This window comes from Macaca mulatta, chromosome 7 (assembly GCF_049350105.2).
Source record: "Macaca mulatta isolate MMU2019108-1 chromosome 7, T2T-MMU8v2.0, whole genome shotgun sequence".
In the NCBI taxonomy this organism is placed as follows: Eukaryota; Metazoa; Chordata; class Mammalia; order Primates; family Cercopithecidae; genus Macaca; species Macaca mulatta.
In genome coordinates this window covers 125,011,511-125,026,122 of record NC_133412.1, presented here as the reverse complement: position 1 = coordinate 125,026,122, position 14,612 = coordinate 125,011,511, and positions in this window count along the sequence as shown.

Here is a 14,612-nt window from a genome sequence, read left to right as displayed (position 1 = left end):
TTGCCCTGTGATACTGCATGACCACCACCCTAGCTACTGCTATGCATTGGGTGTTTTCATTCCCCCACTAACTCATATGTTGAAGCCTAAACCCCCAGTGTGATGGCATTTGGAGGTGAAGTCTTTGCAAGATAATCAGGTCATGAGGGTGGACCCTTCCTGAATGGGATTCATGCCCTTGTAAGAGACAGGAGAGAGATGATCATGATCTCTCCTCTGCCAAATGAAGGTGCAGTAAGAAGACAGCCTTCCGCAAACCAGGAAGAGAACCCAGACCAGACACTAGATCTGCCAGCGCCATGATATTAGACATCTCAGCCTTCAAAACTGTGAGAAATAAATTTCTATTGCTTAAGTCACCCAGTCTATAGTGTTCTGAATAGCATCCTGAACTAAGACACCTACCAAATCTATTTGTAATATAAGTTTCCCTGTAAAGCCCTTATCCTGAAACTTCTAAGACTGGACATTTAAAGCTTCCTTAAAGTCCCTCCCAGCAAAAGACCTGAAAATTAGTAATGAGACTAATATTTACAATAGAGAAGAAAAAGAAAAATATAGTTTTTGCTAAAGTTTTCTACTTTGTTAAATGTTTACATTTATTCTCAATTCTAAAAGGAAGATACTTTGGGAGCTTCAAAAATTTGGGTCTTTTCTGTATTGAGAAGTTGTAGGTCAGGGGAGCAGTGGATGATCCTGTAAATTTACCTTAAAATGGTTTTCTAGATGCATCTGTTTGACTGTTTGCAGAGGCACACAGAACATGGGATTCAGGAGTGGATTAGACTTCGACGTGCTAGGTCAGCATATCTCAAATCAAAGGTAGGGGGTGGTGTGGGTTTTTGCTGAAGTTGAGAGGTGGGGAGAGGCAACTGGGGAGGACAGTTTGAAAACAACTATCTTATTTACCTGTATAGCCTTGGACCTCTGAAATATTATAGCTAAAGACAGCTGGGAGAACTGAGGTCTGCATATAAATAGTAATGTTTCTCCTTCTCAAGATGAAAGAAATGGAGTAAGAACGTAGGTTTAGATGCTAAAAGAGTCAAAAGCCTAGATGCCCAGTCTTTCTCTTTATCTCCTACTTTCTGGCCCTTTATGCCTCTTCTGTGATTCGATTAGTTCACTGCTGCTTCTTGCTTCTTACAGTAATTATTGACTCTCAGTTTCACTTTCACCTCAACTGAGCTGGGGGCCATTCATAAACATCAGGTTAACCTAGAAGCTTTCTCTTGTCTCCTCTTTTGCTAGTTCCTCAGAGAGGACATGAAAGGAGCCGACCTTCAGAGCCCTCAACTCTTTTAGCACAGAGTTTTGTCCTTATACATTTATATAGAGGCGGGGTAGACATTTAGGATATCTTTAAACCAGGTATATAATAAAGTATTCTAACTCAGAGTAGGACGTAGCACAAATAAATCAAATGCCCTGAAGGGAATGGAAAAGAAAATCTATTTCCAGAATATTTACATTCTATTAACTTCAGGTCAGGTACTCAACAACTTTGCATACATTATAGCACTAGATGTCTTCCCAAATTCACTTAGGTGACATCTCCAGTGCTTTCCCTCTTACCCATGGAAAGGATCCTCCTGGAAAGTAAAAATGGCTTTAGCAACCTCAGTATTGAGAGGGCGAGTGCCTGTCCTTACCCAGGACCCAGTGGCATTGGGATCCACGGAACATAGGAGCATAAGACAGAGGCAGCTGTCTTCTGACTTGTCACCCTCTGGAGGGAATAACATTAGCACCTCGCCAGCCTTTCATCTGCCACCTGTACCCAGCACTTGACACTTGTCTCCCAGCTGGTCGACAAGCTCTGTTTTCAGTCACCAAGGAAGGCCTCATTTCCATGTGGCTCTGACCTCGGCAGGGGAGTCTGTGGCAGGCAGAAGCCAGGCAAGTGCAGGGATGGAAGCCATTGCAGTGCTGGTATCCAGCCACCACAGCTCGGGGGGCCAAGTGCTGAATGCCTTGGGGTGTTCTGGGGGAACGTTAATGTATAGATAAGGAGGCATTTGCATCGCACTAGTTAATAGACAGGAATCCTCTGAGACAATTCCAGGTCGTCTTCTCCTGCCAGCCTTTAAAATGCCCGTCTTCCCCCATCTCCAAAAGCTTCAATGTGTTATATATTTCAAAGGCAGTTACTGAATGAAGGCAACATCCCACCAATCATTTTGTCTGCCTTTGTTTTTTGGTCTTTTCTAGAAATTGTCGAGAGAGCAGGGGCCATGTTTACTAACTCAGTTGGTATTGCATGATGAGGCTGTCTCAAGGGCAGTCTGATGCTATTGTTGAATGGATCTCAAGACACCTACTGTAAGCTATGGAAACACTGTATGACCCCTACCACTGATATGGCCACATCATTGTAAAGGAGAAAGCAAGTAGCAGGGAAAGTTGGTGGTTCTTATGTGAAAGTAATTTCATTCATCATCACAGCAGATGGTACATAGCAATACTGCTGTGACGAACTGGTTATAGTGACAGGTGAGTGATAGTCTGTAGAATGTGGGTTCCCAGAAGCTTTTCTAAAAATCAGTATTACCATTTCTATGCCCCTCAAGCAATCACATCCTTCTATTATATCTGTCTGTTACTCCACAAATTATAACTTTCATCCCTTTAAGACTTCTTGAGCACTGTTAAAAATTCCTTAGGATGGTCCACATTTAGCTTTATCTGGCATCTCCACCTTTTGAAGAGGCATTTGGACTTCTCCTAAAGAGTTAGTGTAATGGAGCAAATGTTATTATTATATATTTGTATTCACAATCTTACCCTACTCCAGGTTCTAAGGAGGACTGTTTGCCTTCTCCTGAAAAGATAATGAGTTGCCAAGAACTAGATGAACTAGCAGACACCTAGAGAGGGCAAAGTGATTTACATTAGAAGAAATTCATGAACAAAGAGGGACTGGAAAAAAGTTGAAAAAGGAAAGAGCCCATTAAAGGTAAAGATTTTCGTAGAATGTTTAGAAGAGAGATTTGGGGGTAGTGTGAAAATTGCTATGAAGAGGTACCAGAGGTAGATTTTCCATGAAATTCTCACTGGTACTGACCCCCTCCAAGTCCTTCAGGCCTGAATAATGTCTTTACATATTCATTATATATCTTTCTTATTTTCAGAGCACCCGTGCCCCACCCCCCAAATTATATAAACTTTAGGCCCCATAAGCTTTAATCTTGATTGGGTCTATAGAGAAATAAGTTGTAAGGTTGAGAAAATTTTTCCAACCTCTGAAAGGCAAAATAGATGATTGTGTACCTTCCTTGTTATGCGAAGATGCTGTCTAGTAGGCCTAAGGGTCATCTGAATTCAGAAGTGTGTAAAATTGTCTGACTTACTAACAGGTATTTTTTAGACCATTTTTGCCTATTGCTATGCTCTGTGTCTAAAACCCCTTACTTTATATATTGAAGCCCTCATCTTCAATGTGATGGTAACTGGAGATGGAATCTTTCAGAGGTAATTAAATTTATGTGAGGTTGTGAGGGTGGGGCCCTTATAATGGAATTACTGCCCTTATAAGAAGAGACACTAGAGAGCTTGCTTTCCCTGCCTGCCTTGTGAGGACACAGGGAGAAGGCAGCCATCCGAAATCCAGAAAGAGAACCCTCAATGGAAACTGATCATGTTGGCACCTTGACCTTGGACCTCTCAACCTTCAGAACTGTGAGAGAATAAATTTCTATTGTTTAAGCAACCCAGTCTATAATATTTTGTTATGAAAGTCCAGCTAAGACACTGAGAATAATTTTTACTCTATAGAGATGCAAATTATTTCTAAAGTAGAAAAGATAACCCCAAAGATAGTTGTTTATTGCCCTGTAATAGTTTTGCATCTAATTAACAATCATATTTCTCCATTTATGTTTGCTTTCATTGACTATATATACACATTATATTCTCTTATCATCATTTGAAGTAGCTTCACCATTTTTTAAATTTTTTATTTGTTTCTTTTCCTGAAACGGAGTCTCACTGTTGCCCAGGCTGGAGTGTCAGTGGCACAGTCATGACTTACTGCAGCCTTGAACTTGAGGGCTCAAGTGATCCTCCCACTACAGCCCCCCAAGTAGCTGAAACCACAGGTGTGTGCCACCATGCCTGACTAATTTTTGTATTTTTTGTACAGACAGGGTCTTGCCATGTTGTCCAAGCTGGTCTCAAACTCCTGGGCTCAAGCGATCCTCCCATCTTGGCCTCTCAAAGTGCTGAGATTACAGGTATAAGCTGCCATGCCCAGTCTCCCCATCATTGTAATGAGTTAAAACTTTGACACATGCTCACTATGTATTTGTATAGGAATTCTCTTTTTTAGATTTTGCAAACAATACTTTTGACAGTGAGAAGAGAATCTTTAGGAATTATGTTGCATATTGTATAATGTATTTCACTTTGGTTTCACTTTATGAGACTTCATCAAAGATTTTAGATTACTTTTTAGATGTTAGACTGTGATTTATTTTTGAAAATAACAGTATGCTGGCATTGGTCATGAAGTAATTCAATTATAGCAGGGCTTCTCTAGTGATATCAAATGTGAATTTTGTTTTGAAGTCCACTTCCTTACAGACCATGAGATGAGAAGGAAAAAGTGCCAGATAATTTCTAACTACTACAAAGAAATGAGCTTTTCCCTTCCTTCTCTCAGAATTGGTTGCTCAAACAACATATAGCGCTTTCATGACCCCTTTTTATTACCATAGTTCTCCCTATTGCTTGTGGTTTCTGATACTGATAGTCCAGATTTTTATGGATCAAGGCTGTCCTCCTTGCTGTCCTTTTCGTTTATATCATCATTTTATTTGAAAAATATGTTTTGAGCATGGGACATGTGCCAGACATTGTTCTTAGTACTGGGGACTATGCAGTGATCTACACAGGCAATAATTCCTGTCCCATCCTCCTGCAGATTATATTCTACTGGGGAGACATGTAATAAACAAATAAATACAGTATGTTAGATAATAATTAGGTGTTGGCAAAAAATGTTTTTAAAGAGGTGGCTAGAATGTGCTAACACAAAGGAGGAGGAGGTTTATAGGAATATTAAATGCAGGGGCCTCTGGGAATGTGACATTAAAACTGTTGGAGTTAAATAATTTTTGGAGTTGGGGAACTAGCAAAGCAGAGATCTGGAGGAGGAGCATTTCAGGCAGAGAACATGGCAAGTATACAAAGGACTTGAGGCTAGAGCATGCCTGGTGCATTTGTGGGCTAGCAAGGAGGCCATCTTGTGGCATGAGCAAAGGAGAGAGAGGCAGGACACAAGGGTGGAGACAAATAGGGCTGAGAAACAGCTGGTGCTGTCTGGCCTTGTCAGCCATTTTAACTATTTAGCTTCTGAACTGAAATTTTGAGTGAAATGGACAACTTTTGGAGGATTTTAGAGGAGGAACTACATAATCTTATGTTTGAAAAGGTGCACTTTTGCTGTGATAATGAGAGTTGACTGGAGGCGGGACAATGATGAAAGCAAGGAGGCTTATTAAGAAGCTATTTTGGTAATTCAGGTGAGAAACATTGGCAGCTTGGACCACAGTAGAAGTAGTGATGAGAAATGGTTAGCGGCTGAATATATATTGAAAGTTGAGCCAGCAAAGTTTGCTATGGATTCGATGTAGAGTCTGCGAGTGGAAAGAAGACATGAATGGACTCTGCTTTTTGGCTTGAGTAATTGGAAGGATATGTAGCGTTGTTATTTGCTGAGCCAGGAGAGATGCAGGAGGAACAGACTGAAGGTAAGATCAGGAGTTCCACTTTGGACAGGTTAAATATGAACCATCCAGTGGAGATGTCCCAATAGGCAACTGAAATTTGAGACGAGTCCAGGTGCAGGGTCTTTGCTAAAAATATAATCTTTGGAGTCATGAGGACAAAGATGGTATTAATAGCCATGAGAGGAGATGAACTCAATAAGGGGGTATAGATAGAGAAGAGGTCCAAAGACTAAGTTCTGAAGCACTCCAGTATTTTGAAATCAGTAAGACGAAAAAGAACCAGAAAAAACTCTACAAAGGAATAGCTAATTGTAGAGAAGGAAACCCAGGAGAGTGGGGACTCCTGGAAGTCAAAAGAACCAAGCGCTTCAAGAAGTAGGGAGTGGACCGGGCAACGGTAGCTCACGCCTGTTATCCCAACACTTTGGGAAGCTGAGGTGGGCGGATCATGAGGTCAGGAGTTCAAGATCAGCCTGGCCAATAGAGTGAAACCCCATCTTTACTAAAAATAAAAAAATTAGCCAGGCGTGGTGGTGCATGCCTGTAGTCCCAGCTACTCAGGAGGCTGAGGCAGAAGAATCAATTGTTTGAATCCAGGAGGCAAAGGTTGCAGTGAGCTGAGATCGTGTCACTGCACTCCAGCCTGGGCAAGAGTCCATCTCAAAAAAAAAAAAAAAGAAGTAGGGAGTGATCAACTAGGAGCATAGGTCAAATATGATAAACACTGAGAACTGGCCATTAGGTTTAGCAGTGGATGTGTCTGGTGGTCTTGATGAGAGCAGAGTTGGAGTGGTGGAGGTGAAATCCTGACAGGAATGAGTTTAATGGAGAATGAGATGGAAGGAATTGGAGACAGTGTAGGTTGATACTTCTTTTTAAGGGATTTACTCTAAAAGAGAGCAGGGGAACGGGTCAGTGGAGGGCAATATGGGATCAAGATAGGGTTTTTTATTTATAAGGATGGTAGGAAATAGCAGTTACGCAAATTCAGGTCTATAGTAGGTGATGAGTTGGGTTTAGCCAGAATGGGGGTTGACACATGAGTACCCTGGAGCGAAAGAAAGACATGTAAGATGAGGACATAATGATGATGAGCTCTGGAATCTGAGCTAGGTAAGGAGGGAATAAGGGTTTGGGGGCCTTGTAAGGGATAGTGAAAAGGTGGTATGATCAATAACTTGCAGGCATGTCCAAGAACTGTTGGATTTAAAGAACTTTTGGAGTTGGGGAGACAAGATGGAAAGGCAGCAGATGATGACTGAGAAGGGGCTGCCATGGATGGTAACAAGACTAGGCTATACCCCTGGGAGTGGACAGCTGAGGCACAGGAGGACCAGGTCACTGGAGGACTGAAAGGCTAGGTGGGTAGGAGGATGCAGCTATTCGGCCAGCATGTGCCTTGCTGCCTTACTGAGGTGTTCACAGCTGGTGTCTGTTCTACCGATCAGTGCCTTTGCCCACTTGTTATATATTGTGTATATTATTCCTGAGCAACAAGGAATCCAAAGCATCATCACTGTGGACCTTGGCATTCCCAAGAATGGTGACAAGAGTGTTTGGGGAGTGTGACGGTAGAAGAGAGCTAATATCTTCAGACAGAGAGGGCCTGTAATGTCTGCACGTCAAATTGCCAGGCAGCGGGGATATAGAGGGGGTAAGCCTCTGCTGTCCCCAGCCCTGTGCCCCTGGGGTGTTCCTGAAGGGTGAGGGCAGGGCTATAGGGGCAGGAAAAACCAAGAAGAAGGGTTCCTGTGGAGGAGAAGAGGCCTGAAAATAGTAGAGTCAGAAACAAATTTCTCCAGCTTCACAGTCCGGCCTTAGACCAACCCAAGCAGTTTCATGGGTCTGTAAACTAAGCTACATCTTGTGGCTGTTTGGATGCCTAATTCATACTGGTAGAATGCATTCCAGAATCCTCAGTGTGGCCATGGTTCAGACAGATATCATAAGCCAACCACTCAGCCCAGTGAAAACAACATGTTTTCTTCTGCTTTTGTGATTATCTCCTTGTTGTTTTGTGATTATCTCCTTGTTGTTTTGTGATTATCTCCTTGATTTTTTCCTTCCTCCTTTTTTCCTCCTGCCTCCTTATCAGTCAGAGCTAGGATAAGCAATATCAAAAAGCTGTCAAGGTTCTTCTGGTCCTGCTTTCCTTTATGATAACAATTATGCCCTGGAACCATTTTCAGGCAGGCACAGCTCCCTGCTGGGGGAAACAATCCGGAGCTCAGGGAAGTAGGAAAACCGCCTGTGTGAAAGCACTCACTGCAGACCAGGCTCCACCACCTCCTGTTCACCTTGAGGCGGCTTCCCCAGTCCTTGCAGCTTCCCTGCCCAGGACAAAGCAGCCTTGCTGGAGACTGTAGCTTTCACCACACAGTGACTCAGCTCCCCTGGGGATGGTGGCAGGACTGTCTGGCACAATCGGCCATAGTGGCACCAAATAACTCACGTCAAGGAAGCTAGTCGGTTCTACCAAGCCCTCTCATCCCAAGAATGCACGGCCACTGCCCCCAAGGCATATGGTGCTTGCCTTCCCCCGACCTTCTACAACCCAAACATCTATCCCGGGTTATTCTCTCATCTTCGGCAGCTTTATACTCCCTCCTGGGTCCTCCCGCTCTCAGACTCTCTCTCCAAGCTCTTAACCTTTCCACCATTCCCTCAGAGAATAAACACGTCAAGGTTTTCCTCTTTGCAGTATCCTTCCACCACCATTCATTGAAGCCTACCTTCCCCTGAAGGTGCACCATCTCTTGCTTCCCTCTCCATTGGAGGCTGCTGTTTCCCCCGCACGCCCCAAGACCGGAGGCACAGGTTGGGCTCAGGATTCATCCAGCTCCACGGCGCTGCTTTTCCATTGTGTGTAATTCTGGGATATGTAAACACATGCATGGATGAACATCCAACACACTAATCAACGCTTTAATTCTTTGACCTCAAGGCTCAAAGCTGAGCTAGTTATAGTCTGGAACTGTATGACATCAAAAAATACCAGTTCTAGCTTTCTCACTACATCTGTTCTCAGAGGGATCACCGTGACCATGATTCCTTCTTTTCCTGCTAATTCAGTGATTGTCCAACTTTAGCAGGTATCAGGATCACCTGGAAGGCTTGTTAAGGCAGATTGCTGAGTCCCTGCTCCCACAATTTTTGGTTTGATAAGTCTAGAGTAGAGCTCAAGTGTTTGCAGTTCTAACAAGTTCCCAGGTGATTTTGATACTGCTAGTTTGGGGACTACACTTCGAGAAGCACTGTTCTAGTGTATGTGCCCAATATTTTTCAAACTTGTCTTCATGTTAGAATTACCTGGAGGGCTTTAAAGAGTATTGACATCTGTGCCCGTGCCCTACTCCTAGGGATTGTGATTTAATTCACCTGGGATGTGGCTTGGGCTGTGGAACTTTTTAAAGATCCCCAGATGATTCTACATACAGATAAGTTTGGGAACTGCTGCTATCACCGTCTAGCCTCCCTTCCTTTCCTGCCCACCTTGGAGGGTGTGGTGAATTACCTGAACTACACCTCCCACCTGCATCCTTGTGTCAGCCTCACTCCTTCCCCTAGGAAACCTCGGATCTGTGTCAACTCATCTTCTCAGTGCTCCTAAGTACTAGCCATCAAGCATGGCTGGAGAAAACCTCAGAGCCATCTCATTCTGTGCCTAATCCCAGCTGTGCTTATTTATGGGTCTTTTAACTTATCCTTGGTTTCTCGTGTCTCTCCTTCACTGATCATTCCAAAACTTCACCATTCTAATTCATCCTTTTGAACAATTCAGGTGACCTCATCTCCTACTTCAGCAAGTACAATTGGTCCCATCAGGTGTGATTTCTTTCTATATTTTACTCCATCCAAATAACTAGCTTATCTGTAGCCACACCCTTTCTTCCCTCTTATCCCTTCATCTCAGAGGATGAGGTGTCCCTGTTTCAGGTCAATGCCTCCATTCTGCCACCCGCATCACTGCACTCAGCATGATTAATGGCATGTGTACAGTTGTTCCTCAGTATTCACGAGGTGGGGGATTGGTTCTGGAGACCACCCCTGCCTCCCAACCACCAACACCAAAATCTGCAGATGCTCAAGTCCCTCATGGAAACTGACTTAAAATTTGCATATAATCTATACACATCCTCCAATTACTTTAAATAATCTCTAGATTACTTATAATACCTAATGCAAAGTGAATCTTATGTAAATAGTTGTTATATTTTCTTTTCAAAATTTGCATTTTTTAAATTGTTGTCATTATTTATTTATTTAATATCTATTTTTGATCCCTGTCTGGGAACCTGCAGATAGGAAGGGCCGTGGTACCTTCAGCCATCCACTCTTGCTGGCTCTGCACGCTCTCCTGCAACCCTCAGCCTCACTAGACTTTAACTCTCCCCCTTTTCCTATCACTCTCTCATATGCATGACAGCATCATTTCTCAGCTCTTGCTGCCCACTGATGGCTGATTCAGAAGGAGGAGTAAATCCTTCCAGATGCCTCTTTTAAAGGCTTTTTAATTTGGTATTCAGAATTAAGATCTTTCTCTCTTTCTTGCCATGTAAAAAGGGGACTCTGCTCATGCTGTCAACAGCACGCTTCTATTTATTTCTGGAACCCGGCTTCTTTGCTCAGTATGCTGGGCACTAATGAGAAAGCTGCCCTAGCAGCATAAAGCATTATATTAGGATGCTTTTGCTTCCAACACGTATTTACCACTCAACAAAGGCAGGCACTTAGCTCTTGCTGGCACAATGAAAAAGCAACAAATCCAGCAACCCTTTGAGAAACCAGTTGTCTGAGGATTTGAGGGTCTCCTATCCACATGGTGACAACTCTAGCAAAGGCAGGAAAGAAAATCATACATACACACATAAAGGAAAATGACAAAAACACAAACAGGAAACCGAGTACAAGAAGGAACAAGGCAGACAGAAGAGTGTCTGCATAGTTTTGTTTATGCAACTAACACAGTTTAATAAAATTTTGTATAGGAATCATGCTTGCATTATTAGTACTGTGGCCCACCTGGCAGATTAGATCTCCAGTTCTAGGTGATGTGTAGTGGATTTCTTTCACTGTGGCTTTGAAAACATTAACATTAGTTTAAAACAGAGTGCTACCATTGCTTCTTTTTGAAAACATTTCAACTTTTATTTTAGATATAGAGGATACATTTGCAGATTTGCTGCAGGGGAATGTTGTGTGATGCTGAGGTTTGGAGTATGAATCTCATCACCACTGTTGCTTCTATTCAAAATACAAAGTAGGGCTCTGTGCGGTGGCTCACGCCTATAATCCCAGCACTTTGGGAGGCTGAGATGGGTGGGTCGCTTGAGCCCAGGAGTTAGAGACCAGCCTGGCCAACATGATTAAACCCCGTCTCTACCAAAAATACAAAAAAAGAAGAAAAATTGCTCTGTGTGGTGGCACACACCTGTAGTCCCAGCTCCTCAGGAGGCTGATGCCAGAGGATGGGTTGAGCCCAGGAGGTGAAGGTTACAGGAACTGAAATTGCACCACTGCAATCTAGGCTGGGTAACAGAGCCAGACCCTGTCTCAAAAAACAAAAACAAAATACAAAGTAGGTCAGGAGGAATAATTGAGAAAGCTTTGGTATTAATTTTCCTCATAGCATATTTAATAGAAAATATATTCATATAAAATTATATATTATACATATATTAAGTATGGTATTTATATAAAATTTCTTATCTTGACATTACATAAACAGTATCAAAAGCATGATGCATAAAAGAAATAATAAATTGGACCTTATCAAAGATAAAAGACTTGTGCTTCAAAGGACACCATCAAGAAAATGAAAAGATGAACCATACACTGAGAGAAAACATTTTCAAATCATAATCTGATAAAGAACTTGTATTCAGGATATATAAAAAAAACTCTTACAACTCAATAATTTAAAAAAACTTTTTTTTAAGTGGGCAAAAGCTATAAACAGACATTTCATCAAAAAAGATATAGGAATGGAAGTAAGAGCATGAAAATATGTTCAGTATCATCAGCCATTAGGATAAAGCAAATAAAAGCCACAATGAGATGCCATTCCACACCCAGTAGAATGGCCATAATCAAAAAGACAGACAATATCACATGTTAGTGAGGAGGTGGAGGAACTGGACGCTTTGTGCATTGCTGGTAGGAATGTAAAATGATACAGCTTCTTTGAAAAACAGTTTGGTGGGTTTTTTTTCTTTTTCTTTTCCTTTTTTTTTCTTTTTTGAGACAGAGTCTTGCTCTGTCGCCCAGGCTGGAGTGCAATGGCATGATCTCAGCTCACTGTAACTTCTGCCTCCTGGGTTCAAGTGATTCTTCTGCCTCAGCCTCTTGAGCAGCTGGGACTACAGGTGCACACCACCATGCCTGGCTAATTTTTGTATTTTTAGTAGAGACAGGGTTTCGCCATATTGGCCAGGCTGGTCTTGAACTCCTGATCTCATGATCTGCCTGCCTCAGCCTCCCAAAGTGCTGGGATTATAGGCGTGAGCTACCACACCTGGCCTGGTGGTTGCTTAAAAAGTTAAACAAACTTATTGTATGACAATTCCACTCCTAGGAATTTTTACAAGAGAGAAAAAACTCATGTACAATAGAAAGACACAGATGTGAATGTTCATGGGAGGATGATTCATCATAGACCAAACTGGAAACTTTCCAGATATCCATCAGCTGAAGAATTGACCAACAAAATGTGGTAAATCCATGCAGCAGAATAATATTCAACAATTGAAATGAAAAAACTACAGATTCAGACCACAACAGAGGTGAACGTCAAAAACATTATGCTACGTGAAGGAGGCCGGATATACAAAACAGCCTATCATATGTATGATTTCACTTACATGAAGTGTTCAGGAAAGGCAATTTGTAGGGACAGAAACAGGTCAGTGTTTGCCTAGGGCTGGGGGTAGGAGCCAGGATTTACTACAGACAGGCATGAGGATACATTTCGAGGTGACAGAAATGCTCTAAAGGTGGATCATTTTATTTATACCTCAACAAAAACTATTTTAAAAAGCTAACAGCTCATAGTTCTTTAAATTACTAGTGAACGAAATTTCCATTTGTAATCACTATTTTAAAAACATGGGTAAAGACAACACTCTGAGAGAAGAGGCTCTGAGTAGTTCATGCCAGCGGTCAACCTGTGCTTGACCAGACTGCTACAAGAAACTGGCATTAACACCCAGACTGAGAGGTCTGCATTTCTCTGTTCTCACTTCTTTCCAAGGTGACAAAAGCCAGGGACCTGGACAAGCCATAAATCAGAACAACATTCTTGAAAAACAAGGCAGCTAACTCATGTTTTGCCTGGTGCCAGTTAATTTTGCCAGCATCATATATGATTATAATTCAAGCTTGCCTCGTTCATCCTTAAGGGCCATCAGACCACACAGAATGAATGCGGTGGCAGTATTTTCTTGTCAGGGATTGTACTGAAAGGTGTGTGTGCAGCACCAGTACCATCCTCTGCATGTGCACCTCTCATGTGCAAGGCAATGAGCCAGGCTTGTGGGCGTGAGGAGGTGACGCAGCCTCTGTGCTCAAGGAATTTGTAACCTGGCTGGAAAAGCAAGTTGAGAAATGGTCATTAGGAAACAACTGGTAAATGATAAGAAAATGTTGTAAAATCAAGTTGAAAACCTCAAAATGTAACAGAAAGGAGTTGCACTACAATATGGTTTGAGTTGCTTCCAGCTTGAATATTCTACCATTTTTTTGGAGAAAAATCTTGGTTTTTGTATAGGCTATGTAGCCCACATAGCCTACATAGCCACATAGGCTGTGGCTGGGTAACTTAAGGATTTGTTATGTTTCTGTGACAACTACTTATTTAGTGATGCTTTTTGGTCTGTTTCATAAATTGCATGAATTACAAGATTGTTTCATGTCTAAGTCAAGATCTCATCAGTAAAGCTGAGCCAAGTGTGTGTGTGTGTGTGTGTGTGTGTGTGCAGCTGCAGTATGTTCCGTCTCCCTGTCTCTTTTCTTTTGTTCTCGTATGCCCTCAGTTCTGCATGGCAATGCTGATATTATGAGAAATAAAGTCATTATATTATAACTAAAAAGAGAACAACGTAAATTTCCCAGGACCGTGCATACAGTAGCTTACCTTGGCCTACCGAGGCAAAGCAGAGGTCCTTGGCAGGTGGCGCTAGGTCTTACACTTGAGTTTCCAGACAAAATCCAGATCTGTTAACCAAAGGCAGACAAACGTCACATGTCCTGACGCTCTTGGTCCACACCCATGGTGAAGGGAATGACCTCATTAGTGATTCCTCTCCTATTGAAAAGTCACCCCTGACTTTTGAGTAAACGTATGAACTGCATACATTAATAAGGCAGCCTAGAATTTTGCAGACACATTTGCATTCCGTTTATATAGAATTTTTATATTCTTTAAAACATTTAGCAATTTGCAGAGAAATGAGTCATTGTTTAACATAGGGTCAGGATTGAGGTCTGGGTATGAAATGATGCAAATTAAAATTACATCTTCCCCATCTGCTCTCTCTTATTCCCATCTCATTGTATTTATAGACCTCCAAAGAAATGTAAGTGGCAACATCATATCTAGGCATTGCTAAATCAATCTTTCGTACGTGTGAATGCTCCTGGGCCTGAGAGGTTCCATAACCACACTCCTGCTTTTTCTATTTGCACCTGCACCAGCCAAACATATTTCCAGAAATAGGACTCATTCCTGCCACCAAGGCCTAACTCATACTTGGCCCACCCTCTCCCCACCTCCTGGGATGTCATAGCTTTCACTCATGTTCTAAATTACGTTATAAGGTTTACTTCATCAGAAACATTATCGTGGCTTCCTTTTAGCAATCTTGTCTTGAAATGCAAGTCAATGCA